At 39.2% G+C, this 27,903-nt stretch overlaps 1 protein-coding gene across 1 annotated transcript in view; it reads right to left on the bottom strand.

Annotated features, from left to right (window-relative positions):
• The window catches only part of phf21b (PHD finger protein 21B), a 55,437-nt gene extending 30,555 nt beyond the window's left edge, over nt 1–24,882 (bottom strand). The window contains exons 1-2 of the mRNA XM_038301154.1: nt 24,694–24,882; nt 8,056–8,100 (exon numbers count right to left, since the gene is read on the bottom strand). The gene's annotated coding sequence lies outside the window, so the exon portion shown is untranslated. The remainder of the gene's footprint in view (nt 1–8,055; nt 8,101–24,693) is intronic.
• Between the last annotated feature and the right edge of the window lie 3,021 nt (nt 24,883–27,903).

The following is a 27,903-nucleotide window of genomic DNA, read 5'->3' as shown; positions in this document are numbered from 1 at the left end:
TGCATGCGTCAGATAATGAACTCCAGCCTACATTACCGTGTTAACATGCTTTTCAATCCTTCCTGCTCATTCTTTTCAAACTAAACTTTGCTTTAAACTGTTGTGTGCTTGGAAAAATATAAATTATAATTTTAAAAATCTACAAAAAAACTTGACAGGTTAAAAACTTAAGATAAATCACAAGATAGAAGTCAATGTAACAAATGAATAAATTTTATTTTAGAGTCACGGTATGTTTATAGAAGATAATACTATTAATATAATGTGACTTTTCTAGAGAATCATTATAGTTATTTTATTCAGGGTTTCCACAGTCTGACATCATTTCAGAATTCCCTGACTTTTAACTGACTCAGCAACAAGACAATAATAATAACACAACAGGTCACCAATCTAACATGTTTAGCTCTATAACATTTAAATGCACCTCTCCAATGTCTAAGAGAAAAAAATTTAACAAATATAATGTATGACCTGCATCACTGTACAGAAGGCTGCCATATGATAGCCATATCTACACTGTAATTATGCCAATTTTCCTAATCCCTGACCGATTATTTTTAATCTAGGGTTATCTGGGTGGAGGGTGAAATAGGTGGTGGGTGTGTTACTCTACTTACATTTTTTGCCTTGTTGTTTTTTTAGCCTGCCAAGTCGAAAAAATGTGTCTGATTCGCGCCAGTTCCCGGACAAAAACCACGCCATCTGGCGGAAAATCTCGCGGCTTTTTCAAATCTCGCGTTTTTTTTTTGAATCACGCGAGAATGTGTACAAAACAACAAAAATGGCGGCGGCAGCGCTTGCGGGTCCTTTTTTAAGCGAATGTCGGTGATTTAAAAGTTATTTTGAAAGATTTTTTTTTTTTGGCGATCATTGCACTTTCCCGGCGGGTAAATGCAATGAAATTTGTAAAAACTACTTGCCCCGGGCGATCGGGCGAAGGTTAACATCGAGCCCTGCTATAACTCATCAGAAATTCCTGCTTTTCTTAATAAAAATCGATGATTTCTTTTACCATAAGCTGATTATTAAGGATCAACAGCTTTTATAAAATCTGAAGCTGATCCAGATTATTTTCACATCATTCAAATGGATCCATGACTGTTGTTTTTTAGATAAAGGAGAACGATTTCTGAAGCGGATTTCGTCTGTTTCCTCCTTTTCCATGATAAAAATGACTCCATGATCACAAACGTCACTCAAGTCTCAATTTGAACAAAAAAGAAACACCAATGAATCGTGGCAAAAAAAGGAAGTTTCTTTTACATGACCTCATAGGCAAGAGGCTAAATCCATTGATCAGTTGGTGAATGAATGAATGCACCTCAAAAAACAAACAAACCAGCTAATATGCCCTGATATCGGCTGGCTGACCCCCACCCAGTGCTACAGGGGTGTCACCTTCATGCGGGGGTTTTAACAGAGATACGTCGGTTCAGCAGAAATAGGATTTCATGTAAATAAAGACATCAGAGCTGCTGGCTTCCTGAGAAAAACATCAGGACTCATTCAACCTTAGGACTGTTTCAAATTAAAAGCTTCATCCCGTCTCACCCCAGCAGGAGGCTTTTAATATGAAATAACTTGTTTGATAAAAGTGGAAATGTCCATGTTTGGGTTTTAGATTGAATAAAAATCTGTTTGAAGCAGAATTACAGAACGTGAACCCAGAAGATGAAGTAAAAACCTCTGCATCACTGGAGAGGCATCTAAATCTGCAGCAAACGTTCCCCATCTCAGGGTTTATATCACGTTATAAACTCTGTCAGTAAAGTAGATTAAACTATTCTTAAAACAAATTAATCATACAGTTATGATTTGGGATTCTAATGATTAAATAAAAAGCAAAAAAAAAAAAAAAAAATATATATATATATATATATATATATATATATATATATATATATATATATATATATATATATATATATATATATATATATATATATACAAATTACAATAAAAAATCAGTTATTTCTTTATAAGATTCAACATATTCTGCTTTATAACTTTAGTTTTTACTTTGCAGTACGAACAGATTGCTGATGATGTAATGCATGAAACTCATGAAGCATTAAACCAATAAATAAATTAAACACTGCAGCACATTTGATAATTATTACTTAAAAAGTCTAGCCATTTAAAATTCAGTATTTTAGTGAAAGTAATCATGATTTCAGAGCCTTACACGGAGCTCAGGCTTCATATTTTATGAGCTGGAGAAAAGTTCATCTTCTCCTTGACTCAACATCTGCAGCCTCTGTAAACACGGACAGGCTGACCTACTGACCAACGATTAATGAGGCGCTTCCATCTGCAGCAGCTTTTTGCTGCTCGCTGCCTCACAGCTACACTATCAGCTGATGAGATTTCTTCACCCTGAGATGTTTCAAATCTACTGCAGCTCCTGTTTCACCTCTTTGCTTCTGAAAGGGCTTCTTCTTATTCTGCAAACTGGATCTTTGTAATAATTTACATCCTGCAGCACAGTTTGGTGTGTTTTCCAAAAACTAAGGGAAGCTTTTTATGTGAAAATGAGCAGAAAGAAAAAAAAAAGAAAATATCCCTGTCTGTCTGGAGACCTTCCAGCTGATCCTGCATTTTCCATTTAATATCAGTAATTATGTTTATAGAAGCTACACCAATTTTAATAATCTGACCAATTCTATGAAAATTAGTTGATCTAAATCTTCTTTCTGAACAGAACCAGCCTCCACTGCATGTACTGATTCGTTCAATTAAAAATCCCTCCACCTGAAGACACCAACCGCCCTCACCTGAGGACCTGAGTGTCGATTTGAAATCAAACAATCCCGAATGAGACCGAGATAATCTGAAGCAGCAGCAGAAAGATGTGGCTGGATCCAACAGCTCAAACTTTCTGTCCAAACCCTGAAAATCGAGCTGCAGCCGAAAACACAAACAACACAACTCTGAAACCGAGAGGCGAGGACAGAGGAAGGATCGGCTGCGTCAAAGTGGAAAATCTGAGAAATAGAAGAATTATTGGTGCAGATTTAAAGGCTGATCACTGAAATTAAAAACTTCACCAAAAAGTGAAATAAAGGAAGGGAAGGCTCCATGGACAGACAGAACTGGACCAGGACCAAAGGGCGTGTGAAGGAGTCCAGCTGGCGGTGGGAAGCCCCCCACCCCCCCTTGGTTTATCAAACCAAGATAACTATAATACATTTATGGATTTCAGCAGATTATTTGTTTAACTTGATGAAGAATAAAGACACAGTTCTGGAATTTCGATGTTGATGCTTAGAAGAAAACTAATGAAAACTATGATGGAAAACTATGCATCATCATAAATTAAACGTTTTTCCGCAGCAGAATGTTTTCAGTCAGAGGCCTCCTCAGGGCAGCTGTAACACAGACCTCTACAGGAGATCCTTCAACAGGGAATCTGAATAAACCTGGAACCTGGTTTGACTTTGTTTAATTTAATCTGAAATGACTTGATTAATCTCGATTCTTTCTGCCAGTTTGAAAAACTGCAGAGGCAGTAATAACTGATGCTTTCTGGTTTCAAATAAAACATGTTTTTTATTGTTTACATTTATTTAAATCCACCATGAAACTGTTTTTAAAATGATTGACTTCTACAGACACACAGAGCTTAATAATCTGAGCAATTTTCCTTTCCGACTGTTTATTTCCTCAATTTAAGCCTATCAATCAATTTTGAGATGTTTTTAAAAGCTAAAATGACCCATTAAACAATTACAAGTCACTTGATGTTTCTGTGAAAAAGGAAAAACATAGAAAAGGACAATAGAGCTTGTTTTTATGTGATGTTTATAATCGCTGAGGTCTGCTGAGCCAGATCATTAGCAAGTTATTAAACAGAAACACAGAAAAACACAAAGAAAATTTCAGTTTTTCTTTTAGTTTCTTTGTTAAAATCTTAAAGAAAGTTTTCCGATGACAATCCTGAACTCTGAGGAGACAGGATGAATGGGGGGGTGCAGACAGAGTCACAGAGGGGACAGGAGGGGGGAGGATGGGGAGGGGGGGCAGCAGATGGACTCCCTCAGACAATGGAGGCAGACAGATGCAGCCACAAAGAGCAGAAACCTCAGAAACAGTCCAACGCACAAAAACACTGAGATTAACAACCTGATGTGAATCCTGATTGTGTTCAGACTGAAGCTGGGTTCTAAGTACCAGAACTGAGGTCTGATCGGGTCCAACTTCAGTCCTCTATCGGTACCAGGGTCCAAACAGAACCAGGACCGGTTGGTCCTTCTGATGCTTTAGAGGAAAACAAAGAGTTGGAGTCACATGATGAAAGAAAAGCTTTTATTTGAAGCGATAAAACCTTTGAACCTCCAGTATTTATGGAAGACTGAGGGAAAGTGTTTGGGTTTAATCCAAATGTAAACACCTCAGCTGCCTTGTTTTGTTTCCTGATGGTTCTTTGTAAACCGAACATCTGCAGACGGTCCCGCCTGCGTCTCTGCAGACATTTGAGAACTTCCTGTAGACGCCCAGAGGGACTGCGAGGCGGACAAAGGGACAGCTTTCTGTCGCCGCCCATCTACCCCCCACCCCCTTGGATAGGAGGACAGCCTGAGGCAAAGAGGAAACATCCCAACATGCGTGCAGAGGAGGGGGCCTGCTGCTGGGGTGGGTGGTCTCCACCATGGGAGGGCGGGGCTCTGAGGGAGCGTTTCCTAACTCAGAGCCAATCAGAGAGAAAAGCAAATGTGAGCAGAAGGATCCTTTAATGTGAACAAATCAAATGACAGAGGAGAGAATTTTCCCTAAATAATCCCACAGACGCTCCGCTCCATGAACCCATCCATGCTTTACACGCAGAATCCTCATCAACTTCACATCCATGTAACTATTTTATGTGACCCGCATCTGAATTACATGAATACGTCACATCAATAAGCTACGAAACGCTGCAAAAGTCTGTTAATCAAGGAAACAACCAAAGGATCCTTTCCTAAAACCTGAGGAACCACTGAGGAGCATTAATGGTTCATTTCTGCTCCGGATCAATTTCCCCCAACTCCGCGTTTGCCCTTTGAATCCATCTGGCAGCTTATCTTTATTTGTTTAGCAGGTATGAAGCTCCATTTTTCTGTTTACACTCCAGGTAACTTTAGACCAAATAAAATCAGGACAAACAGGAAGAAAACCTACAGTTTTACTCAATTTCCCGTTCAAATACTTTGAATTTTCTTACTGGAATATCTAAAATTTATAACAGTTTTAGATTTCTACACCTCAATATGAAATTATGATAATTTAAATTTCTTATTTTTAAGAAAAATGTCTCATTTTGGGAATATTAAGTTAAAACTTAACATTAAAACTTTTATAATAAAAACTAGAAGGCACTCAGAGGCAACAGACTAGCGCTACTGAGAACATCAACTTCTTCGCAAAGGTGATAAAAGTTTTTCATTTCTTTTTTCTTAGAAAATGTGGAAAAATTAGCAGCTTTATATTAATTAAAAACTAAATCGTAACAGCCACCAGATTAATGTTTGATCTCTATTGAATCTTAAAAGTAAAAAAATTAATCTTTACATTTCTGCCTAACGAGCAGTTTGAAGTGATTTGAACCCCACCCCTGAGGCTCCGCCCCCACCATTACTGCTCATCTGAAATCACTTTGAATTAGTTCCAAACATCAATACATGGAGTCGATATTTAATTTGCTCATAGCAGGTAGCCATCAGTCGTTTATTCCTAAAACAGGCGCCGTCCTCCACATGAAGAGACCAAACATCATCCAAACAAACACTGGAGGCTTTAATCTATAGCTTGGATATTTGGAAACCTGCTATAATTTGTTTCTATATTTAGTAATTATTAAAAACAGACAAAGTGAAGAGTTGTGCTGCAGACGGGCTAAAATCACTGATCATAATGGATCTTAAACTGATTCCAGGATCGATTTTAAAGCTATTCCACCTTAAAATCATGAAAATCTGATTATATTTTAAACTCAACTAATCGGATATCAAACCATAAACTAATTTCTAAAGAGACAAGTGTTTATAGGATACATATAAACTAACGGAGCCAATATCATTTCTGTTACTTCTGCTCCTTTGATGCATTAGTACCTCCTCAGATTCGCTCACGATCCGTTTTCTTTTCCAGCGTTTCCATCGGTTACTGCTTTATAAAGGCATCGGCTGTGGGCATCCCTGGCTGAGGATTTATCGTTTATATCAGAATTATATCGACTGAAGTAAAAAAAAACAACTATTGTGATAAAAGTTTAAGCCGTATCCTGCCCTACTTACAGGAATGAAAACGGGAGAAAAACAACGAGCACTCAGTCCTTCAGCTAACCCAGGTCGTTGTGACAATTTAAGGTTTTCTTATTAAAGTGTGAATCAGCTAATAATAACCGCTGCAGCAACATCTATAGGAGAGTCAGAGCGAGTCTGACCCTGAAGCTGCTCGGTCAGAGTTGTTTTTGGCACCTGACCAGATCCGTCTGCCTCCACTGATTCAGAGCGAATCTTAAACAATGAACAACCTCCTGAAACTCTCCAGGGTATCATTTAACAGCTCCTCTCTTTGTCACATTATGGTGCTGAGAATTGATCTGCCTGATTGGGTCTAATTATACCTGAGGGAGGAAAACAAAGGAAGGTGCTTTTCGCTCTACGGATGCTGGAGGATCTTGGAACGAGTCGGAGAACCTGCAAACTGCCTGACTTCTTATTAATCCGCCGTTTTCATCTAAACAAACGGCACCAGCGGGATTTTCTGTTTCCTTTCTGAGCAAAGCTCTGCCGATCTTCATTGTTTCTGCCGTTAGACTAAAGCAGCGTTTTTTAATTACCTCCTTAAGTTAACAGCAGCAGTAATGAGCTGATATAAACACGCCGGTTGTAAGCAAAACTATATAATAATTCTACTTTAACCAGCTGAGAAGATAAAATGCATATTTACAGCATCAACCTGTAGAACCGATCCAGCATTAATTACACACGCTGATGCTCTGCAACAATTATCCACCCATCACAGACTTTGTTTTAATGAGGTTTCCCCTCTCCTGCAGAAAGCAACGCAGCCGCAACGCAACGCCGGAATCCACTTCCACCGCCTAATGAATGGCAGTGCTGAAATTAAACTGACGGATAATGAATCCTTTTACTTTTCCTCCCTTTCTTTCACCCTGCAGCCCGACGAGCTGCTCAGCATTCCCCTGCAGTGACCACAGCTGAGAGTCACTGCAGAGAAATGAACCGCAGACCTATCCAAAGGACCATTAAAGAGCCGTTCTATGAAATTATAAAGGTTTAAAGACTGATGGTTGGTCTGAATAATCCTACTATCCAGTGTTCATCCAATCACTGCACTTCAGGATGCAATATATTCCAAAAAAACAGTTTAAATTAGAGATCCAAAGAATTTAAGGCCATTTTTGTGTCCCTTTATTTCCTAACACATCTTTAAGTGTCTTAAAGATCCTCTATAGTCCAGGTAAGGACAGAGACGTACCCTCGTCTTCCTCAGCTGGGCCTTTAAAATATCTGCAGAAGGTTGTTTGACATGAAACGGATTTCAGAGGCGACATGTTTTACCCCCTATAGCTGCCAGTAACCATTACCGTCTCTTATGATGCATGCAGGTAATGAGAGTTTATTAAAGTTGTGAAATTATGGCCATATTCCCCCGTATCATGACCGTTACGCGATTTCTCAGGACTGATCGGATCGTAAATCCTCTGATTCTAAATGATGATCCAATCAGCAGCTAAAACGGTTCGCAGTTTTTCTACTGGGGATTAAAAATACAGAATACAGAGTTTTTTTTTTTTTACCATTAAAGTTTATGGTTATAAAGCAGATTTATACTTCGAAAAATAATTAAATCCCCTCAATGAAAACATGAACCAACATCAGTTTGAACTGATAAGGTCTGAGTAACAAAATCTGGTTCCTAAACGTTACTTAAACGTTTCGTGCAACAATAAATGTGCAAAGTTTCCCTAAATGAGTTGAGAAAATTCTCCCCCCAGACTGAATCCTGGATGGATGTTGATCTAACGGAGAGCAGCCTTCCACCTACCTGACCGTTCTGCAGCTCATTGAGGCCTTTGCACAACGTCTGGTTCTGCAAAAGAAAAAAAAGAAAAGAGAAGCGTTGATTAAATAACAGAGTAAAAAAGCTTCATACGCGCCCGATGAGGACAGAATTACTTTTAGAAATAAATATTCACTCCACAAAACTCGATTTCATTGGTGGAGTTAATCTACACGAGTCAACAGAGGCCAGAGAAGTGAAACGTTTCCATAAATCATTCCTGAATCTGGGGAAAATTGGCTGCACAGCAGCAGTTTGGAGGAGAGAAACGCAATCAAGGAACCAAATGATTTATTTCCTCTTTATTCTGCCTTTCTTCTCATCCACGCTCCTCCCCGCCCTGCGAGCTCTTTAACAAACACAGACACACACCAGAACCTGCGGAGGCAGCTGGGTCGGTCCGGGCCGTCACAGCCGGGTCCGGCTCTATCCGTCATCCGTAATCTAACGGATATACGTAGGAACGTCTGCTGAGCCCAGAAGATAAACAAAAACTTAAACCAGACTTTATTTTTCTGCTGCTGAGCAGGTGGTGGCGACACGCCACGCAGAGCGAGCAGATAGTCGGATAAATCCGTTCAGTATGCATTGCTTTTTACACAAGGGGGGGGGTTCAGAAGCTGGGTGCTGATAGTTTCCACCTCAGCAGTAGGAGCGAGTCGGTGTGTGCCGCCCTGCCTCAGAGGGATTATGGCGCCATCCCACAGCGGCGACGCTCCTGCAGGAGATTCACTCAGAGGTGCATCCATGACCGACGGTGACCTGAGTGAAGTGCCCCCCCACCTTCTTCAAATCAGACAAAATTAGTGTCAAACGTTTGTGCAGCAAAAATTTTCGTTTGTGCCGCTTTCAGTTTAAAGATATAAAGAGATCTTTCTAGAGGTCATCAAAGGTCAACCGGCCCCCCCACTTTCTTCAAATCTTCAAATCCAAAGCAGCACAAACGAACATTTTTGCTGCACAAAGGGAACTGAGTTAATTGACACCTATTTTGTCTAATTTGAAGAAGGTGGGGGGGCTGGTTGAGCTTTGATGACCTCTAGAAATATTTATATCTTTAAAACGATAGCGGCACAAACGAAAATTTTTTGCTGCACAAACCAGCAAAAAAGTAGCACAAACGTTTGACACCAATTTTGTCTAATTTGAAGAAGTTGGTTGACCTTTTGACCTTTACATTTTCATTAATATGTTAAAATCCAAACCAGCACAAACGTTTGAATCTAATTTTGTCTAATTTGAAGAAGGTGGGGGGGCCAACTTCACTCAGGTCCGACAGTGACCTCTCAGCTTTGACAGCGGCAATGGTCTAAGAATCCCATGTCTGAGTAGAAAATCCCTTAACCAATGCTGAAAAATGGATTCAGAGGGAAAGTATTGACTTTTAGTGGAGTTTTGGATCATTTTATTCAACATTATTTCCTCCAATGTATCAGAAGAAGAGCGACCCGATGTCTGCATGTTTACAGGCATCTGCTCAGACGGCTGCTGCTTCTCTGTTATTGTTTGGACAGGAAGGCTTCAGAGAATAGCATCAGGAAGTGTTTGGCTAACTCTGACAGGCAGCATCCTTCAAAGCTGCCACCGGAGAGTCTCATGGGGGGGGGGGGGGGGGGGCATCTACCTCCAAAATCTACTGCAAAATATGTCTTATAACTTGTCTCAGGGAAGATTTCTCTTCATAAATACACCATGGTATATTCTAAAGACTGAATACATTGTTGTCATATATATTTACTCTAGTTACAGTGAAGAACTGTTTGTCGATTTAGGAAAATGCAACAAACAGTTTGTGTCAAATAGATCAGATAAAATAATCTTTAAAACACATTTTTCGAAGTATGACCACAAAGTTCACTGAAAACGGTTATTTTATGCGACAGAATAACAAATTATTACATAATGGTGACGTGGAAGGAAAATAATTAAATAAAATACTTAGAAATCCAACAGAAAAGCTCTGTTGAATTAGAAAGAGATCCTATATGTGCATCAATCATCAAGTCTTTACAGGTTCTCCAGGATTTAGGTCTGGACTTTGACTAGGCATTGAACATTTCCTGCCAATTTGAGCAGGATCAACTTTAACTACTGGACCCCGTAAATATTCACTTTTAAATCTGTTTTTGTTTTTAAGTTTCACCATTTTTCTTTAACATGTTTCCTTATTTTTCTTTTTAACTCGTCACCGGTCCAGAGGAAGCCATCTAAAGCTGCTATCTTCCTAAAAATGTACATTAGGGCGACCAAGAAGATGGCGAGTCCAGACAGGCCAGCCTGAGGAGTAAATTATAACAGTAGCTGAGGTGTTGGAGGTCAGTGGCAGCAAACAACAGGCAGCCGTCTGATGGCTAGAGGAGGTGTGAGGAGGCTGAAGCCTGAGGAGGAGGAAGGAGGCCAGTCCCTGGAGCGCCAGCAGCTGATGGTAGCATGAGGCTGAAACATGTGCCCACATGTCAGTGCTCAATTAGAAGTGTGGCTCGCACATATTCGCAGCTCCAGCAGGAGAAAAGCCACTTAGCTACAGTGAAAATGACTGAGAGCTTCATTCAGCTGACCAGTGGACACAGTCTGCACCATAATTACACCAGGATTTCTAAGGATTAGTCCAATTAAGATTACAGGTCAGACTTTACACAATAATAGAGTTCAATCAAAGAATATTAAAGCAAGAAAAGTTGGTCAACAACTGATAAAACCTCCTAAGGATGCACAGATAAAATCACCAATAGATACCAGATGTTAATATTGCCAATATGGCTGACAACCAATATCTTCTATTTATCTCTGGATTAGGGCGTGACTAATGTTTTTTTATTTATTTTTTGCATTTAATGTATGCATTTTGTCCCACTTCCCTTTTCCTAAGTGGTTACTCCGCTTGTCAGGCCGCCATTGTAAATAAGAACTTGTTCTTAATGACTTAAAAATAAAAGATATAATAAAGGCAGAACAATTTATCCAAAAATAAAAATTGCCATCATTTTCAAATAATATCGATATTTTATTAGGGTTTTTCTTTGCAGCAAGCACAACCATGTTGATGTTTTATTCCAGGGTTTCAGTTTCTTCATGACCTTGAAAGCCTGCTTGTCCAGAGTCCAGAGTTGGAGAACTTTATTGTTAAACTTGCACAAACAAGGTCTTACCTCTATTATAACAGATTAATCTAGGTGATAGCGGCAACTCTGTCTTCCTTTCTGTGCGGCAGCACACCCACTTTAATCATATTACCGCCACCTAAAGGCCTGGAGGGGGAAATTTAGTCTCTTGCTCTTGTTAAATGTATTGTGATTAAAACTGAACGTCTCTGCGATTTAAAAACTGCACTTTCTACATTGTGATTATATTGCAAATGCAATAAATTGCCCAGCCCTACTTTGGATACCATGAAAACCCCAAAGAAGCTTCTCTGCTCCAGTTGAACACCTTAAATCCTGAGCTGGGTCACAGTCGCCGTCACATGACCAAAAAAACACAGATTGAACGAATCCCCGAAACAAAACCGCCAAATAAATGCAAAGTAAACATCAGCCGTTTTCAGGCCACACCACCAACTTCAGCTTCATTTCTCTGACAATTCCTTTTTATTTCTGCTCTGTTTTTATTTTATTTTTTTAAATAAGTCAGAAAAATACTGTTTATTACGTCCCTTTACAGGTTATCCACCTAAATGACTAAATGAGACCAATAACTGGGGACAGATTTGGCAAATATTCAATCAAAATACTTTAACATCAAGTAAATTTATCAAGATGCATTATTATTTCGACAGTTTGAGAACCGATTAAAGGAAAACTTTGATCATATTCAGAATTTAACCTTCTCAAAGTTCTTTAAATATGAAATTATTAAATACGTTTCAATAAATAAGTGTTTTTAATACAGAGTAATTTTCATGTGAATGTGCTTTACTGGAGGCATCCATGTTTGTCAAAGAACACTACTGCCACCTACTGGTTAGTGACGTCACAGTGCGGTATCGGCTGTTGATCAAGTCCCAGTGCTGAATCTGGTGTTTGTCACAACGTGCTATGGGTCTTTTGCAGTCACGTGACCTCGACACAAGGAGGCGCCATGTTGGAGGGTAACCTGCCTAATCGCTGCCTAAATGAAGTTAATTTGAGTTCAAGTATTGACAGTAAAGCGGCAAGACCAGAGACCGGTATTTAGCTAAGCTAACCTCAGTTAGCAATATAGATCCGTATGAGCTAGCAGCTAAAGCATGGACAGCCGATTTCCACTAACTACAAATATGGACATAATTAGTATCTTGTTAATGGTGTTAGTGCATATACACTGGAAGAATTCTAAACTATAAATCTCTAACCCCCAATATGGCGCTAATTACCCACAATGCACAGGGCGTGACGTCACGTGCGAAAGACCCATTATCCAAGTCATCTTGAAAACATTCTTCTTCCAAATGTTGGCTACATATTACGGGTTTTTTCTCTGGCCAGAAGTTATTTTGGATGTCCTCCACACAAAGAGGGATTTACCATTAGGCAATACAAGGCAGTTGCCTAGGGACCCAAGTTCCTGGGGGCCCCATAAAACTCTGTTTACATTCCTCATCTGTGCACATTATATTTTTGATAATCAGAACGCTTAGAATATTAAGTGAGCTTAGTGCTTGGAAAAAATCTTTCATTCCTTTAGAGACAGCATGAAAAGTCAGCTGAGTACAAAACATAGAGAGGAAAACAAGAAGAAAAGGGACAAGAAGAGAGGGACACAACCTAGAACAGAGAATGGATGTCTATTCTATTAACATTTCCCTATCTGGAGAATGGGACTGTTTGATGTGTCGTCTTCTCACTTCAAGTAAACATCAGCCGTTTTCAGGCCAAGTTTTACTTAAAACTGATATGCTTCAAAATGACCAACATTGGTCGATGCAGACAGATAAACGGCTGGGGACGGATTAAGAAATTAGAACTGATTCAAATTTAGGTTTAGAAATGATTCGGTCCGATCTGAAATTTGATTGCTGGTATTAAAAATCCTTTTAGCCGTTATCTGGATTACATAACAGTGCAGTAATGCCACATATTGATGCTGGTATTACACTAGGATTCAACAAGTAATAGTAGTTGATGGTGGCTGTAAGGAGAGTGGAAGACCTATTTTTTTAAACCATCTTTAATTGCAAGAAGTGATCGTTAAGAAATAATATAAAATTAATTCAGAAGCGGAAAATATAAAAATCAGCCCTAAAGTCACATCATGCATCTCTAAAAAAAAACCAAGAAAGAATCTGAGCCTTAAAGGTTGGATTAAGCTTTAGTTAAAAAAACATAACAGATAAACCTTTTTTAACCTACAAACAAATGTAAACTAGTTCTTAAAACAAAAAACACTTTGAATGTACAGAGACCATCAAAGGTTCATTATTTGACAATTTTATCTTTTTTATATTTTGAAATTAAGCAACAAACATAATGTATCCAAAAAAACAGTCCCTTTGTGAACTTTATTTTTAAAACAGTTAAACACTGTTTATGTTTAGCTAATATTTGGGTCACAGAGTCTAATTTAGAAATATTTAGCATTTTAGTTAGCCCTTAGGGTAAATGCAATATTAAAAAAATTATTTAGAATTTGAACTTTAACAGGACAGAATCAAAATTAGATAATATCCCTCAATATAAAAAAGGAGTTCTACAAGGCTTTATCCTTGGAACTGTTTTTTCTTAACGGGTCCCTTTAAAGTCACACTATGCAACATTTTTCAGTTAATTAATGTGTTCCATAACGTTTTGGATGATTAAATGAGTCATTTCAGGTTGAACAAAGGTTTTCTCGGCCGCCCTGGAGGTCTGTGGGGGAAATACCGTACTTGCAATTGCAGGAGCCCTCGGCCCGCACCCACAGGCTCAGAAGTCTCGCGAGAGTCGGCCTTGCTTTACGGCGAGAACTGCTACACGTCCCCAGTTAAAAGCATGCTCGTTGCTAGCGCAGTGGCGATCTTTATGCAGTTATCATGGCGGAACCAGAGTGAAAACGGCGAAAGCCCATGTCGGAGCAGGCAAGAAAGAGGAAAAGGGCTCCGGACAGAGAGAGGAGTCGTACACGGGTGAACATCGGGCAAGCTTTTACCGAACGGCGAGAGCTAAAATAAAAAGAAGGCTGCAAGGCTGACGCGGACCTCGCGTTTCTGCTGATGCGATTTTAAGTAACATTGGAATGGTTTCTCTCTCTCTGTGTGCATGTTCATACTTTCACTGTGTTAGTCATTCGTTGCGTTCGCCTGTCTGCTAAGCTCAAAACAACCGCGCCTGGCTTGACGGAGAAACCAGGAGAACAGCTGAGCATATTTACGACAGTGCACTTTTACTTTTGTCCTCTGGGGGGAGCCTCGCTGGAAAATCAACACCGGTTGCATAGTATACCTTTAAGCGTTTTCCTAAGTATTTCATAAAAAATAAATAAAACTATATATTTGTATGTTTATGAAAACCGTCCGAACCGTTCGGTTCGACTGTCTCGGTTCGGTTCACGTGTGTTTCGTTCGTTTCATGCGCTGCTCCTTTTTCTCATATGGGAAGCGATTACACTCCAGAGCAGAAGGTGGCGGTACTGCGACTAAAGCCAACTACCAGTAGTAAACAAGTAGTACACACATAAAAACAAGTTTTTCTTTATAAAATGTATTAAAATATATGTACTTTTAAAAATAATGTATCTATTTAAATGTATTGAAAATGCTAAAAATAAATACCAAAAATAAACTGCATTCAAACATTATGTAAATGTAAAATATTGCCTTATCTCACCCTTCTTACCCCCCCCATCTCAGCCTTTGTGAAAATACACTGAGTAGAAAACCTCATTCAATCATTTGCCATTTTCCCCTTAATGTGATGTCACTGCACGCGCCACAAGCAGCTGAAATCAAGATGTGAAATCTTTATAAAAACCAAACACCCATTCAGAGAAGGTTCAGAATACGCCAAGTATTAAACTCATTAATGTTCAAGGATAAATGAAGCAAACAGGCCTCCGGTTTCTTTCCTGTTACCTTTCCTTGTGACTGAATAAGAAAAACAAATTGACTTGCCTTCATTTCACCTTAATGCTTCTTTATAAAAGCTTCTGAAGTTTAACTCCTCGTTCGCCTTGCTGAATATAAAAAACACTCATTGGTTCTTTTCTTGCTTTTTACCTCCTGAATGAATAAAGAGCAGAAAGCTTTTAAAGCCACTGCGCCCACACAAATGTACAAGAGCAGATTCCTGTTTACATCTGCAGCCATTTAGAGCAGGAAGGTTTTACAACACTTTCCTTATTTCAGTCTGCACCTGCCTACTATTCCTCCCTGTGCTGCATCTAAAGATGAGGGAAACTGTAGACAGCAGGTCTCCGCAGGAAGAATGATTGGAGTTTGCGGAGCTGCAGATGCAGACGGGCCTCTCAGTTTGCCTCCAGGAGCCCAAGATGATTCAGTCATTCATTCATTTCAGCTCTGAAGCCGCAGCTACAGGCATGAAGACGACGTCCCACTCCGTCTCCCACCATCACACAGCAAACCATCTTTTCATTAGGTGCAGGTAAATGAAATTGTCCTCCGTCTCTGCGGCTGCACACGAAGGAGCAAGGACTGAAAAAAAAATCCATTACAGGCTGAAGAGACTGATCTGAGATCCTGCTGACCGAGTTCCGTCTGATAGGAGGGGAAACACCTCAGGTCGCTGCTATTATCACAGAACATTATGGAGTCGGATAAATCCATCAGCAGCTCTGTCACACAGACTAGCTGAAACACCAACAACTTCAGCTTCATTTCTTCCTGCTCTGCTTTTATTTTATTTTTTTAAATAAGTCAGAAAAATACTGTTTATTACGTCCCTTTACAGGTTGTCCACCTAAATTAGACCAACAACTGGGGACAGATTTGGCAAATTTTCAATCAAAATACTTTAACATCAAGTAAATTTATCAAGATGCATTATTATTTCGACAGTTTGAGAACCGATTAAAGGAAAACTTTGATCATATTCAGAATTTAACCTTCTCAAAGTTCTTTAAATATGAAATTATTAAATACGTTTCAATAAATAAGTGTTTTTAATTCAGAGTAATTTTCATGTGAATGTGCTTTACTGGAGGCATCCATGTTTGTCAAAGAACACTACTGCCACCTACTGGTTAGTGCCGTCACGGTGCGGTATCGGCTGTTGATCAAGTCCCAGTGCTGTATCTGGTGTTTGTCACAACGTGCTATGGGTCTTTTGCAGTCACGTGACCTCGACACAAGGAGGCGCCATGTTGGAGGGTAACCTGCCTAATCGCTGCCTAAATGAAGTTAATTTGAGTTCAAGTATTGACAGTAAAGCGGCAAGACCAGAGACCGGTATTTAGCTAAGCTAACCTCAGTTAGCAATATAGATCCGTATGAGCTAGCAGCTAAAGCATGGACAGCCGATTTCCACTAACTACAAATATGGACATAATTAGTATCTTGTTAATGGTGTTAGTGCATATACACTGGAAGAATTCTAAACTATAAATCTCTAACCCCCAATATGGCGCTAATTACCCACAATGCACAGGGCGTGACGTCACGTGCGAAAGACCCATTATCCAAGTCATCTTGAAAACATTCTTCTTCCAAATGTTGGCTACATATTACGGGTTTTTTCTCTGGCCAGAAGTTATTTTGGATGTCCTCCACACAAAGAGGGATTTACCATTAGGCAATACAAGGCAGTTGCCTAGGGACCCAAGTTCCTGGGGGCCCCATAAAACTCTGTTTACATTCCTCATCTGTGCACATTATATTTTTGATAATCAGAACGCTTAGAATATTAAGTGAGCTTAGTGCTTGGAAAAAATCTTTCATTCCTTTAGAGACAGCATGAAAAGTCAGCTGAGTACAAAACATAGAGAGGAAAACAAGAAGAAAAGGGACAAGAAGAGAGGGACACAACCTAGAACAGAGAATGGATGTCTATTCTATTAACATTTCTCTATCTGGAGAATGGGGCTGTTTGATGGGTTGTCTTCTCAATTCAGTGGGCCCCCTTCCTGTCTTTGCCTAGGGCCCCACATTTCCTAAATCCACCCCTGCCTCCACATTTTCCACAGTAGATTTTCTAGATTGTTCTCCTGACTAATGAGCCACTAAAATGCTCTTTCTGAAGGCTTCAGATGTCACTTTATTTTCATTTTATTTGGTTTGATTGAGTTTTTTATTTAAGGTTTAAACCCCAATTTACTTTCCACAATTGTAAGACATTGTGAAGCAGTGCTAAAACACAAAGGGTTTATAGATTGGTATGCTGGTTTCAAGCTTTTTACATCATTATGGTGTTTTTTTTACGCCCGCCTGCATCAGGTTTCATCTGCTTGAACAATGGATGCAAAATACACTAAAGATTGGATGGAAAAGAGCGACGTGTTCAGCTTAAACTGTTCAGCTGTCCTTCAGAGAAAACTAAGCAAAAACAGCTTCCTGGAAATCACATAACATGAGTGTTTTTAACCTGCTGCAGTCTTCAGCTGGCCGAGTCTCTCTCTGGATGTTTTAAGGCTAAATTTAGTCTTTTGTCTGTGAGAAAAGGTTTCTGAGTGAAATGGAGCCTTTGTACACGACGCTCCGTTTTCCCAACAAGAGCAATTCCTCATAGCTTTGATCATTTCCGCATAATGTTCCAGCACATAATGTTTCACAGGATTCCAATTCTCACTGAACCTTCATTTCTACCAAAGAAGCAATTTTCTGACTCAATCTCTGCTCCTCTGCAGCCTGAATAACGGTTAGAAGAGATTTCATTCTCATTTCTGTTCATTTCATCAGCAACTTTACTTAAGATCAATATCTCCCCACAGAAACCAGCAAAACATGAAGTAAATGCAAACATTTCTAGCTTGGATAAAGATGTCTGCAGAAAAATGGATAAATAACCTGCAGAAGTTCAAACAGGAGCAGATTTTCTCTATGAAAAGGTCAAATCAAACGGGGAAGTCTGCACCATGACAGAGCTGCATGCAAAGCAGCCAGCTGGATAAACCCTGATTAATCTGACCTATAATCCAATTCTTCATCATTCCCCTCAGATCCAATTAAAAAAAACTATCTCGACTTTTCAGTTTCAAATCAATATCTATAGAGTGAAGCAAGGAAATGTTTTTTAAACTCAAACATTTAAACTCTGCATCATTCTGGCCTGTTTCAGTCTGGGTTTAAACTGGTTCTGGACCAGTTCTGCTCAGATTAGAATATGTTCTGCTATAAACTGGTTTTAGTTTAACCCGGGATCCGTTACACAGATTTAATTCAACACTGTAAAAACAAAAATAAAAATATGTTTTTGTTGGGAAATGCATCAAAACTAAAATTTTTTGTTGTCTTTTTAGTTAGAGGCTCAATCTTATTTTAATGTCTTAATACAAACTGCTGCCAATCCATATAGCGTTTTATATGTCATAAAATGATAATAAAGCCTTATAAAATATTTTCTAGATTTGAATTTGATGATAGTTAAGTTACTGTTAGACAGACATTGGGACTGCCGTTGGGTGGCCTAGTGATTGGTAAGGAGAGCTAAACTCCACCATTTCCAGGGTTCCTACAGCATAAGGCGAGTTAAATTCAAGACGTTTTAAGACTTCTTAATGCCACTTGAAATAAAAATTTAAGACCAAATTCACAAGAAAAACCTGCTTGCGACAACTTAACCCAAAGGTTTATTGTAACATAAACCACTGCACTAATGTTTCAAATGTTGAAAAGCTTCCCATACAGGAAGAAAGCTAAAAACACACAAATGACAGATATATTTGAACAATTATTTAACTGAATTCACAAACTTTGTTTTAGCAGGGAACAAAACAAATCAGTTTTAAAGCAACAACATAACCAGTGCTAAGTCTTTTAGCAGCTATTTTTCTTTGTATGGTTTTCTTAGTGTGTTTGATTTGGTGATAAGTGGAGGCGTTGCAGAGACAAGGGTGGAACTAAACTGAGAAATACCGGCTGTTTCTCTGTAACTCCATTTTGACGCTTTGTGTTTCGTGCTTCGCATGTGCGACTCCACTGCCTTAATTCCCATCGTTCTGAGCTTGAATGACTTCTAGCACTAAATCCACTGAGCCTCATGGATGTTCCCTGGTTTTAGCCATGGAGGAAACTCTTGGCTGGAGACAATTATTGTTACATTTACACTTGATCATATTTTCCAGACAAAAAGTTAATGGTGCATCTCCCAAATGTCCCGGCCGCAACAGCGCTTTATTGGTTCCGCTATCGGGACGGAACCAATAATGGCGAGACGTTATTTATTTTTTTTAATGAAAAAAATAAATAAATTGTCGATTTTAACGTTTTATTTAGATTATAAAAATAAATCGTAATAAAAATAATCCTATTTATGATGTTTAAAAAAGAATGATTTAAGACATTTTAATACCAATTAAGGCCTTAGTTTTATTTTGAAGAATTCAATGCCTTTTAAGACTTTTTGAGGACCCGCGGGAACCCTGATTTCAGACCCTGAAACAAAAAAACGGTTCGGTAAAAATGCAGAAGATAAATTCTTCAAATAAGGTATAATAAGCTCTAAATAAAAAGTATGATTCTTAAGAAGTTTGAGGTTTTTATAGTTTTCTGACTACTGTCAAGTACCGTATTTTCACGACCATAAGGCACACCGGACTATAGGGCGCGGGTTTTATATACAGGTTAATGTCCTCTACTACGTTTAAATACCTCTACTGCGTATTTAAAAATAGAGCGGGAGTGTGTTTGTGCTTTATTCATGTATTTATTACAAAGTATTAATCAAACCTGGGAGCTGGCCGTGAGGCAGACACATCGCTGATGATCAGAGTGCTGTGATCACTTCTCTGAAACTGTTTATTGACGCATAAATTAACTTAAAATGCAGAAATCTGCCGGCAGAATATGTTGGCTTTTATTATCCTGCTGCCTGCAGTTTGGAATATTTAGATAAAAAACACCTACCAGCCGCCGCGGTGAACCGCGAGGAGGCGACCCGGCCAGAGGCTGCTGTTGAATGGATTCCTACTGACAGCTCACCGCCAGTATGTGGGGGTCTGAGCGGCTCCGACAGAAATAATATTGGAAGGCAGAATGGTAATCTGGATGAACTGACTGCACTGATTAAGTTTTCAGGTGTATTTTCTCACTTAAAAACATATTAAAACTACTTTATTCCCACTGATCACAGCAAATATAGCTGCAAGGCAGAGAAAGGATAGAGTAGCTCCGCCCAACGCGCGTCAGAGCCACTTTAGCACCGCGCAGCCAGAGCAGCAAAGCTGCTTCAGCCGCGTGTCAGAACTAACTGGTACAAGCAGCAAAATCGCGATGGTGATGAGTGGAAAAAAACCACCTGGTCTCCTTACATTCACCTCCCTCAGCCACGCTTTCATCATCTCCCCAATGAGGAGATGAGGAGTTCTGCATAAAGCACATACCTGTTCTTTTATACACAATCCACGCCCACACTTCCCCCTTTAACGTTCTCATGGTGGTCTCAAACGTCCGCAGTAACAACACACATAGGGCGCGCCGCACATTTTGAGGGGGAAAAAAAAGACGTTTATATGCGCCTTAGAGACGTGAAAATACAGTAGGAAAAAAGTAATTTCTAGTAAACTGAAAATGATTTTAAGGTATGACGGAGAATGTTCTTTTTCCAGGTGGATCATCTTTATAAGTGGTCCTCCTAACTGTCCATCATTCTAGTGATGTTTTTAAGGCCGTCCTTCGTGCTCGTCTCGTTTTCTGTTACCAGTGGTGAGTTGGACATGGTGGAAAAATTGCTAATCTTCTTTGGGAAAGTAAGTTTCTATAAGCGATTCAAACAGTTTGACTCTTTTTTTTCAGTTAAGTCTTGCTTTTATTTTGCTAAATTATTTTAACAGTTATGTTCTTTGTGGATTTAAAAGTATTCAGACTATTTAAAATAATTGAATAGTTTTTCTGGACCAGGTCCAGATTAAACTGCCAGTGATTTCACTGTTTCACATTGGTTTTCAGTGCAGATCATGAACCATTTTTTTTGTTTCTTATGTGTCCTTGATCTATTTTAAAAAGCCTCAGGTTTTTATCGTGTTTTATACCAGTTCTAGATCTGATTTTTTTTTAGCTTTTCCACAGATTTTGGACAGACAATAGTAGGACTATAGATCATGACTACAGATATGCTTCAGTCTTACAATTCCTCATCACAGCCTTGTTATATTTGGCATGTTACTACGGAAACAGGCCTCTCTTTGAACTATTGTTGCCTCTTTCTTGACGGCGGGGGACAAAAATTGTGCCGAGGCTTTGCTTTTTCTGCCAGAAGTTTCACTCTGACGTGCAGCTTGTGTCACATTAAAACAACCGAGTCATCACTTTCATCAGGACCCGTGAGCTGAAAACCAGACACATCACTCAGTGCTCAGAAAAACCACGGAGCCTGAAGGCAGCAGCGCCACTTCAGCTCGCTCTAAATAATTGGGTTAATTTCGCCGTTTAGGCTGATGGCGCCCCAGGATGGTGACAAAAAGTCCATAGCAGCAAAAAAACAACAAAAATAAACTTGGCTGCAGACAACTTGCTCTCTCAGGCACTTTTTCCCTGAAACTCCATTTATTTTTAATTGCTTTTCACCGTTTGTCTGCATCTTTGTGTCTGTGCAGCACTCGATAAGCAACCCAGTAATAGGGAATTAATTTGAGGTACCAGAAAGTACGGCTTTTCGAAATAACACTGACTGAATAGTGATTTTAATTCAACTCATAAAGACGAGCCTCATTCTGCAGCTCTCAGTTTTCTGTGCACCTCTCAAATTTCCATAGAGCGGCTAACAAAGCAGCTGGTTCCTCCTGCAGACGGCATGTAGAAACACAATGTGTGTCAGGGGGCAGAGAGGTTGTGATGCTTCGTGTGAACCGAAGGTTAAATGAGTCCCTGAGAAGCTGCAGAAGAAAAGCAGCGGGAACAAAGTTGTTTCCAACCAGCAGAAACAGCTGGATTCACCTGAAGGATCTTCAGACCGAAAAAAACAGACAAGTGATCAAAGTTACCTACGCAGTTATTTTCAAAGTAGTGCCGAATCCTTACATAGTTTAAAAAAGCGCCTTCAAACAGACAAATTCATAATGATGGATTTTTGAGAGAGTTTAAACTCTCTGAACTAAACATAAAGTCTTGGCTTTATGTTTAGTTCAGGTCTCATTTAATGGATGCATTTTATTTGGTTTTATTCTTATTTCGGTTAAATTTAGGAGTTCAGTAGAGATATGTTGTCAATCACTTCAAAATTGGATTAAAATCTGTAAAGCAAAAGTTAGAATGTGAAAATATCAATAAATCTAGTAGCATAAAATATGCCGACAAGTCACAGAATACAAATTGCTGCCTATCAGCACACAGACAGCATGAGGGAGGAACTAACATCTAGTTTCAGTTTATTTATTTCTATAGTGTCCATTCACATCATGTCATCTCAGGTCACTTTCCAGTTCACCAGATCATCCAGTCAGATTGATTCAAAGTTTTCTATCTAAGGAAAACCAGCTGATTGCATCGACTCATTGACTCTTCAGCAATCCCTCACACTAAGCATGCTTGTAGCGACAGTGGAGAGGAAAAACTCCCTTTGAACAGGAAGAAATCTCCAGCAGAACCAGGCTCAGTGTGAGCGGCCATCTGCTGAGGCCCACTGGGGTTCAAGGAGACAGAAGCAGACATACAGCCCCGTACAGCCAGGCAGACGAGCTCCGAGCTAGCTCCCATGTCAGAGGATGAAGAGAGCACATCCAGTTTCTGAAGATTATTTTTTTGAACATTTTTGGGACAGTTTTTGTATTTAGTTTCAAAATTATTCCAAATTATTTCCCTGAAGCAACACTCACTAAAGTCTGACTCAAGAAATAGCTTTATTTGAAAAATATTCAGGTCAATATTTACCAAAAAACCATCCTCTGTAACTGGAGAGGGTCGGATCCATCACTGAATGAGTCATGTGACCCACAGCGCTACCTTATGGCAGTCAAGCTAACCTTAAACACCAGCGCTAACTAAGCTTACGGCTGCTGTTAAACAAAACAGATACAACCTCACCTGAACAGACTAGGGCTGAAACAATTAATCAATTATTGAAATTGATTAACTGTTAACTGGAGTGTAAAAAGAGCGACCCACTTAAAGCAGTAGTTATACCAAAATTATAAGGAAAAATAATGTAAACATTTTGCATTTAGATAAAAATCTTTATCGTCTGTCAATCTGCTCTATTCAGAACTCCTCCATTTGAAAAGCTTTATTTTCACTTGGTTTAAAGTCTTCTTTAAATAACCTTTTGCTATCTGATTATTGATTGATTAATCAATAAAATAATTAACAGATTAGTCGATATGTAAAATAATCATCAGTTGCAGCCCCAGCTTAGACTAACTTCTGCTTTTCTGATGTGAGATTTAATGTAAAGTCTTTAATCTAACTCCATGACTTCCCAGTGAGCTGGTCCAAACTGGTCGGCCATCAGATACTTCAGGGTATAATGGATCATTCTGATGATAGGTTTATGTAAGGCCGTCCTACGTGTTTGTTCCCATTTTCCCTGACATAGTGGAAAAATCGCAAATCTTTTGGAAATTAAGCTTGGATAAGCGATAAAACAGCAACATTTAAACAGAGCGTGCACGAGGAGAAATGGGCTTGTGCACTTTATTGCACGTGCCTAATAGGCGTTCCCTCTCTGGAGTGGGCTCAGCGTTGAGCATTTTTATTTAAACGTAGAGAGGGCGTGCCTTTTCTAAACTTCACGAATATCCTCCTTTCTACCTTTAACCACTGAGGGAGAACCGTTCATGCATCTAAGCTGCAGTATCACCAGTTGTTTTTAGCAGAACTTAATCTGGAGGTTACAGGTATAGCGCCCCTAGTGGTTAAAATTACAGTCTTGCTGTAAATTTTAAAATGGCTGATAAAATATAACTTTTCACTGACCGAGTTATCACTACCTAATAAAGTCGATTATTGGATATGTGATTTAAAGCAGCTTAAAATTTAGGATGAGTTTAACACTTAACAGATTAAATTAAAATCCCTGTCCCCTTTAAACAGTTTTTTGTAATAAAACCACCTGCTTTATTCCAAACCAACTATTAATTTAATTCAAACGATTTAAAGCCTTTATGATATATTTCTGGATGCAGCTAAAGAAAATAGCCGTTTATGAGGCCGACGAGTGCTTCAGAGTTCATAGATCAGTTTTAGATCAGATTTTAAACAATCCTCTCAGTTTTTCCAGTTTCCTTTTATGACCAATTCTAATCTTTTTTAAATAAAAGGTCAAATTTTGGTGCTTTTGAATCTTTTTAGAGAAGATGTTTTAAAACGTACTCCCTGGCAAACACGATGAAAGGTTTTAGGATCAAACCAGCGGAACTTGGTGCGACACATTCACTGATGCAGGAAAGAAGCCATGAATGTAGTTTAAAACCTAAATCAGCAGTTTTACAAATAAAAAAATTATCAAAGAAAGAGAAAATGATCCACATAAAATCTTAAGAGAAGTTTCTCCATCTTCAATAAGCATCCATAAGCATCTTTAGTCCGTTGTCATGGAGACAGCTAAGCATCTCACCAGTCATTCGTACCTGCCCTCATTCCTCCTCTCCTACTGGTTTGATGCGTTTAGATGCTCTCAGTTTAAATAGGAAAACCCGACTTCTTTTGCAATCGCCTCCCTTCAGGCCTCTTCATCCTTTCTCCTCCTCCTCATCGCTCAACAGCGTCCCATCGCTGCCCGTGAGCCATCGCTCACAGCGACCTTGTCGAGGAAAAACAAATTAAAGCCCCGTTTGTTATGCAGAGCTCTTTGTTAGCTGCTGACATCCAGAGCAAGGACCCCTCTCACCACTACCACCAACCCGCCCCCTCCTCTTCCTCCTCTTTCACACATCAATTCATCTCCTAAACATTAACCACCTCTTCTTCGCCTGCAAACAACTCAAATCTGAACCGTTTTGAAGACGACAAACTGCTCTTCCAGCCATGATTCTCCGACACACAGAGAAATAAATCAGAATCAGTTTGGATGATGTGCTTTAGGAGCCATTTCCCCATCAAGCTGGTCTCAGCTACAAGATTAACTAAATGGAATAAAAACACACAGCGTGCATTAGTTATTCAGAATAAACTACTTCTGTTTTAGTTCAAGAGTAAACCTGCTTTTATTTTTCTCTCCCCCAGAATAAAAGATCTGAAAGCAGCTTCTAGACCGATGATCACAATCATTCCCTTTAATTCTACTTCATAGACTTTATGTGAAAAATCAGAAGGTCAAAAAAAATGTTTCTGCAAGTAGAATAAGGTTGGACGTTCTAAAACATTAACAATGAAGCTGGAAAGCGCTAAGAAATAATCCTGAAAGGATCCTTTTATGTAAACAAACACCTCAACATTAATAGATTTAGACCCAATAATGTCTGAGAATGGCCTAGTCAAAGCCCAGACCTGAATCCATTACAACAAAAACCAAGAATCTGAAGAATAATCATCACAGACTGGATCCATGGATGGTTATAGTCCACATTCTGACACAGAACAGCCAAAAGCTTTATGCTATCTTTTTTTCTTTCAGCTTTTCCTCTTGCTGCAAAAAATATTTCTGATTTTCAAAGATAAAACTAATTTCATCACCAATAGCATAAATGTCGTCTTTATATTTAAAGAACAAGCACCTGATGAAGGTAGGATGCTCAGCAGGTGACTTCCTGACTCAAAGCTCCTGTCCAGGCTGCTTTCAGGCCTTGAACATGTCAGCATTTTACCACGTCCTCCTGCTGCTTTTGTTAAATACGACTCCAAAGTCGACTGCTTCAGCTCTCGCTTAGTTACCAGGCAACTTGGCTGCACACTTTAAGAGCTGTGATTAAGCAAATGGATTGTTTTCCCTCTGAAGGGCCCGAGGAGAACGATTTTACTTCAGTTCTGTTGGCTCCTCTCTCTCCTCCAGGAGCAAATATAAAGAACGCCGTCACCCCGGATCTAAACTCAGAACAGGAGATCAGAGCTCAGCCGGGGAAGAAATATGCTCCCGTCACATTCAGAGAAGCTCCACTCATGAGGTTCTGCTTCCCATCCAGAGCCACGCCGTTTATTTACAGACTCTCACTTTTAAAAGCACAGCCGGGTTATTAATAGAGAGGCAGGCGAGGAATCTGAATCATGCCATCTTCTGGCTGCAGCAGAGAGGAAAAAAAACGATGAGGAGATGCATTGAACCAAAGAGATCTAAAGTTAAAACCCTCCAAACCAGAACCACAACTAGGGATGCAGGATATAATGGGCCCCCTATCGGTATCGGCCTTAAAACTGAATATCGGACATCGGCCACCCCACCGATATTTAACCCGATATTTGATCAGCTTCTGAGTTTCTAAAGTCTAAAAAAAAATAAAAAAAAATACTACTTCTTACTCAAAAACTTCTTTTTTACAGACTTAAAAACTTCTAAAGACGAGGGAAAAAATATTGATACATTAAAATATCCCAATATCTTCATATGCTGATATATTGCCATTTAAAAACACCATATCAATCTCTTTTACTAATGAAATATTGCTATATGTCATCGTTATGCTACGAAATCCCCCGAAAATTCACCAAATGTTGCCATATTTTTATATGTTGATATATTGACGCGGTATCGATCTATTTTACTAACAAAATCTCACAAGAATTTGCAAAATATCACGAGAGTTTGTAACAGAACGATGAAATTTCACCAGATTTTGAAAGTAAAATAGATCGATACCGCGTTTTTAAAAATCTATTTGATATCAGCATATGAAAATATATTTGAGTATATTATTTTTCAAAGTGTCAGAAATGGATAACAAAACTGCTATTTTCAATGACTACTTATTTTTGTCCAGCTTTAACATCGGTATCGATATCGGTTATCGGCTACAGGAGTTTTAAAATAACAACCTAAACCCCTGCTGGAGTGGAAAGATTGGATAATTTCTGATCGCTTCGATAAAAAGAAAATAAATCAGGTTATCTTTACAAATATTTAGTGCCAGTGTTCCAAAAGTTGGCTTTAAAATATAACAAAATAGCCTGATGTTTAATTTTTTAAGTGTGCAGCATCAGAGAGAATCAATCAGAATACAGAAGTGTTTGCATGAAGACTTCCTCTGCAGCTTTGTTTCTGTTTCTGAGGGCGTCAGGAGTTCTTCCACTCATTACAAACCTGAACAAAAGCTCTTTGAAGGAGCCGACAGAGAAAGTGATCAGCAGCTCCACAAAGAAACCTTTTTGTTCTGCCTTTCAGAGGAAAAATATTCTGATGGCAAATGTTTAAAAAAAGATAAAGTTACTCGTCCAGAAGATATCCAGACTATGGAAGTTTGGAGAAAAAAACGAACAATGTTAGCTTCAAGGTCTGAATGCTTTTTACTTTTAGTTCTCATCGTTTTAGGACTAAAAGTCTCTCGTTTTGTGCATAAGATGAAATCATAGTCGTCTTTATCTGAGGCTCAAAGTGAAAAAAATCTGATTGATCCGAGTTTTAAACTCTTATTTGGAAATCTGTTTCCAGTCACTGCAGCCATTTTGGATCGCTCTGACCCCGACCCGCTCATGCCCCCCTGCCCCCCTCAGAAAGCCGCTCCAGCTGGAGTTCTGACTCACAGGTCAGAGCAACCCAGCAGAAAGAACAGAAACCGCACGGCGGATATTTTGAGGTGAGTGACTCACAGACTCGCATCCTAGTTTTCCACTATTTTACTCCTGAATCAAACATCTTCATTAAACCGGAGCTGATATGAGGCGGCAGAACGAGGCTCGGCTCAGATGCA

The sequence above is a fragment of the Cyprinodon tularosa genome, unplaced genomic scaffold (assembly GCF_016077235.1).
Source record: "Cyprinodon tularosa strain WSP-4 unplaced genomic scaffold, ASM1607723v1 ctg462, whole genome shotgun sequence".
NCBI classification, from domain to species: Eukaryota; Metazoa; Chordata; class Actinopteri; order Cyprinodontiformes; family Cyprinodontidae; genus Cyprinodon; species Cyprinodon tularosa.
This window is presented reverse-complemented; position numbering and strand designations above follow the sequence as displayed.